We start from the raw sequence: 4,870 nt of genomic DNA on the forward strand, positions 1-4,870 counted from the left end.
TGTCTCTCTCTGTCTGGCGAGCGCACGCGCCCTATAGCAAAAACCTCTCCAAAAAAAAAAAAAGGCAAGAATTACATCAAACACACACATGCATACATACATACACATGCACACATCCCCCTCACATGCATACATACATACACACGCACACATCCCCCTCATACACTTCCTATCTCAGAACTACTTAGCACACAACAGGCTTCAAATAAATGTCTGAACTGTGATTTCAATTGTTTAACTGGCTTCCTATGTTATTTTCCCCTTCTATTTACTCTTTTAACAATAAACTAGGTAAGTCTCCAATGAAACCTTATAATTGTAATGGACTGGAGTCTTCCATCACCATCAGGAATAAAATGTGAGTACCAATAGCATATAAAAGACCCAATGGCAGTGCTAGTATGATATATATTCAATAGGTTTTAGCCCTCAGTAGTATTTTCATATGTGTATTTTAAAACAAATATATAAATAACATAAAACTAACTGGAGTTTTTTTGGGGGTTTTTTGTTTGTTTTTGTTTTTGTTCTTTTTTTTTTTTTAGTTCAAAGATCTTTTTTAAATTTTTTTTTTATTGCTAGGGGGTAAATATGCTGGCCAGAGAAAGAAAGAAAGCACCTTCCAGTGGGTTGTGGTAAGGCCACAATCCTCTTTCTTCATCCCTCCCTCCCTTAGGATTTCCTTCTTCCTCTACTTCTCCCTCCCAGCAGGATTTTGGGCACACAGGCACATGTGCTCTGCATGTTTTTCAAGCTGCTCAGAGGCAGGGACCACAAACGTGGTTGTCCACACAGGCTCTGGTTCCCTATACACAGCTCTTGACCACTGAGCTACAAAACTGATCCAATCTGAAGATCTCAATTGACTTTACTTGTGATTTGAGAATCAGGCAACAATTCATTCCATAAAGCAGAACAAGTGTTCCCTAACTTGGAATTTTTTTTAACCTGATAATTATCGGATAACTCACTAATATATATGTTATAAACTTTTTCAGAGGGATCAGGTACTTCCTAGAGAAAGCAGAGAGAGAAATAGAGAGAAGGAAAGTGAGGAAGCAACCCCCCCCCCCATATAGGAGAGGGTCATGCCGTAATCTCGTCTCTATTTCTTCCTCTTTGTGGGATTTTGGTCAAGCACACACATGCACCCAGTGTGATTTTTAAGCCACTAGGGCTGGGATTCAAACTGCCAAGATGGCCATGTGGGATCTGGCTCCCTTAATCACCAGGCCAAGGGGTTGGCCCCATCACTGACATATTTTCATAGTAAATAATAAAATACTGATGATTATTATTCAGGTCTAAGTAACTTATAAATATCCATAGATATTAAACTATTTTCCTCTATAATTGTATTATTTAAGAGCCTTCTTTATATAACCCCTCATGAGATAAATGAGAAGAGTTACAAAACAGAGATAGTATTTTAACTTTTGAATATTACATATCAACTCACATGTTCCTCCTTTAAAATTATTTTGAGAACTCACGATGTGCAACCTAAACCTACTGCGATGCCTCTTAGATGATTCAGAGTTGGACAGAGAACCCACTCTTAAGTCGGTAGTAGAGGAAAGACACCATGATCATGCAGGAATACAAAGACTCAGGGCAGAGCTGAGTGTCAGAAGAGATGGATGGCCAGTGCCCCAGGTATTTAAAGGCAGAGGGAGAATCAGAAAATGATCAAGAGCAGGCTGTATCGGAGCATAGATTGTAACAAACGCAGCAGATATTTAGAGGAAAGGTGGTGGAATATGGTGGCGGGGGAGGGGTGGTGAACTCAGGCTGAGAGAGAATCTTGAGCAAACACACGGAGGAGAGACAGCTTGGAGCACATTAGGAAAACTGCACAAGCCCAGTTGGCACGTGAAAGAGAAATAAGTTGAGGCCATAGTGTCTTGTACCTTTCATAGACATATAACCTGCTTCCAGCTCAATAGGAAAAGGCCAAGGGTGGGGAATACTGCTGAAGCAGCAGAGTGTTATCATAAAACATTTATTTGAACAAATTCCCTGGCAGCTCAGTTGACAATTGAGGGTGGCATACAGCCAGAAGACTAAGCAGCCATCAACAGGATTCTGCAGGAAGCAAGCAATGGTAGGTTTGGAAAGGGAGAGGGGCGGGCATAGAAGGGAAGGGAATCAGAAAGGAATCCCTCACAGAAATTTAGCAGGTGGGTCTCAAAGAAGGATGGATGGTCAATGGCTTCAGTGCTATGTGAAAGCTGGGAAGCTGAAGTCTAAAAAATTGACTTTGATCTCCAGATTGGATTTTCATAACCTTCAGAACAGCAGTGCCAAAGAGGAGGAGCAAAAGATAAATTGAACAGGATTAAGGAGTACATAATAGGAAGAGGAGCATAAATAGCAGCAGGTGTATAATTTTTTTTCAAGAAGTGATATATTTGGGAGCTGGACAGTGGTGCAGCAGTAACATCACACTCTGTAAGGCTGATTCCCTTAGGAAGGTTTTCGGTTCATGTCTGGAGACCTTCTTGATCATGCCTGGTACATGTGTGCCAACAATCTAGTTGGCTGAGGCTAGGGATGGGTCCCATTGTGGGGACCCTGTTAGTGGGGCCTGGTTTTCTGTCTTACTTGGAAGGAAGGAAGGAAGGAAGGAAGGAAGGAAGGAAGGAAGGAAGGAAAGAGGAAGTAGTACTGATGTATTAATGCTCCACTGCATTCTCAGGAGAAAGTCAAGGTTTACTTTTTTCTAGGTGGGTATCATTGTTTTATTGTTTTAATAAATAATACTCACTTTTCTTTTTTTCTTTTAATATCATAGTTCTTTTAGGCATTGGTGGGGAATTTTCAAAGCTTTGTTGAGGTATTTTATGGCATTATTTGGGTTTTTTTTAAGAATTATTTAACTTTATTTATTTTTTAATCTGACCAGAGAGGGGCAGAATGTGTGTGAGAGAGAGAGAGAAAGAGAAGAAAGTGATAAAGCAAGCCTCCAGATCCAGGATTCAAACCACAGTTGGCCACATGGGAGGCCAGCACCCTTAACCACCATACCACCTGCTGGCCACTATTTGATTTTTTTTAACATTTGCTAATTTATTTCTTCCATCAGACAGACAGAAAGAAATAGACAACCATGCCTGTCATGCTCAGGGAGGTCCTGGGTCATGAACCCAAGACTTTCCCATGTGTGACAAGTTGCATTATGCTGCACCACCACCTAGCCCCAACCTTATTCAGTCCTCAGAAAGTCCTGACAAGGATCTGTGCTATTCCATGTTGAGTAATCTTAAACTTTCCTGAGAATGCCCAGTTTCCCCTGGCTTTGGCATTTTCTCCCTTGCACCTAATTTCATTATCCTCCAAGCAGTTTAGTTTCAAATATTTCTTGTCTCCGCCTTGGTCACTGTCCCAACAGAGAGGGACCCCATGTGGCCATGGAATGAACACAGTTCAGGTCTGCATTTGACCCCTGGCACCCAGCACATTTAGTAATCCACCTATTGATCCCTTGTCAATTAGGTGGGGTCAGGTAAGAGGTGAGGTCCTTCTGCACATGGCCAAAGACTGACTTTCAGGGCCCTATGACTATTTTTGAGTGGAGAAATACTCTAACAGCTGCATGCTGCCTTCTACTACCTCTACAGCAGAGCCAAGAATAAGCATGGATAGAATATGATCAAAGAATCTTTCCTGTTTTCAAGAAATGCCCATTGTGCAAGCTTCTGGTAGTCTAAAGTTATGTTCTTCCCAGGCTGACTAATTTTTGACAACACAGGAAGCAATTTTATTTTTAACTTAAGGTAGGCAGTGAACTGTTATGTCCATTGCAGGAGGGACGTGGGAAGGCATGTGCTTCTTGTGGAAAGGAGACGCGAGCAGGTCGCTAGGAGATGAGCTTCTCTCCTCCCTCACTTCTCGTGTCAGTCCACTTGAAGGAAAGTAAAGGATTTATTTTTTTCTTTCTTTCTTTCTTTCTTTTTTTTTTTTTTTTGTCAGAGGGCATGTGCACTTGCCAGAGAAAACAGAGGTGGAGTGGAGGAGTGAGAAAGCACCCCTGATAGGATATGGTCACATCAAAATCCGTTCTCTTCTATTTTGCCCTCCTTTTAGGGCATGCACGCACAAGCACCTGACTTATTTCTCAAAGTTTGGAGTCTGGTACTTGAACCGTGTAGTCGACCATATGGGATCCAGTCATCTGAACCATCAGGCCATGGGCTGGCTCCAGTGAACGATGTTTTCCAAGGCTCCACTTCTGTCCAAACAAGCAGAGCAACTGTAATTTATATATTCTTCAGCTATTTCGACTTCAAATTTGTTTCAGTATAATTACTTATTACTCTTCTATTTCTCCCTCCTTTCAGGTTGGTCTCTCTATGTTAAAGCAGAATAGTCAAAATGCTGCACTCTCCAGTGTCTGATGACAACTGTTCCTTCCAGTCCTGTGGAAAGAAAAATAGCTACTTTCCATTATGATCTAATACTGGAAGTTGGGAGTTATGCTTAATCATTCTATGAACAATCATAGAGGATTTACCATGCTCTCAATGCATAAAAACAAAGCAAAATAAACAACAATGATCCTTGTCCTCCTAGCTTTCAGAGTCAAATGGCGATATCATAAATCACCCCATATGGGTCCCTCTCTATTCTAGTATTCATCTAACAGGTGTTCTCATGAACTCCTTTTTTTTTTTTGAGAGAGGTTTTTGCTATAAGGCACGTGCGCTCGCCAGACAGAGAGAGACAGAGAGATAGAAAGCGAGAAATCATCCCCCAGGGGGGATGGTCACGCCGCAATCTCTTCTCTTCCATTCTCCTCTCGGGATCTTGGGCACGCACGCACATGCACCCAGCATGAGTTTTAAGCCACTGGGTCCAGGATGCGAACCGC

General features: G+C 41.8%; 1 protein-coding gene across 1 annotated transcript in view; it reads right to left on the reverse strand.

Moving 5' to 3' along the window:
- The window catches only part of RCAN2 (regulator of calcineurin 2), a 304,665-nt gene extending 300,246 nt beyond the window's left edge, over positions 1–4,419 (reverse strand). Inside the window, exon 1 of the mRNA XM_006149077.3 lies at positions 4,106–4,419. The gene's annotated coding sequence lies outside the window, so the exon portion shown is untranslated. The remainder of the gene's footprint in view (positions 1–4,105) is intronic.
- Between the last annotated feature and the right edge of the window lie 451 nt (positions 4,420–4,870).

The sequence above is a fragment of the Tupaia chinensis genome, unplaced genomic scaffold (assembly GCF_000334495.1).
Source record: "Tupaia chinensis unplaced genomic scaffold, TupChi_1.0 Scaffold000252_1, whole genome shotgun sequence".
Lineage (NCBI taxonomy): Eukaryota > Metazoa > Chordata > Mammalia > Scandentia > Tupaiidae > Tupaia > Tupaia belangeri.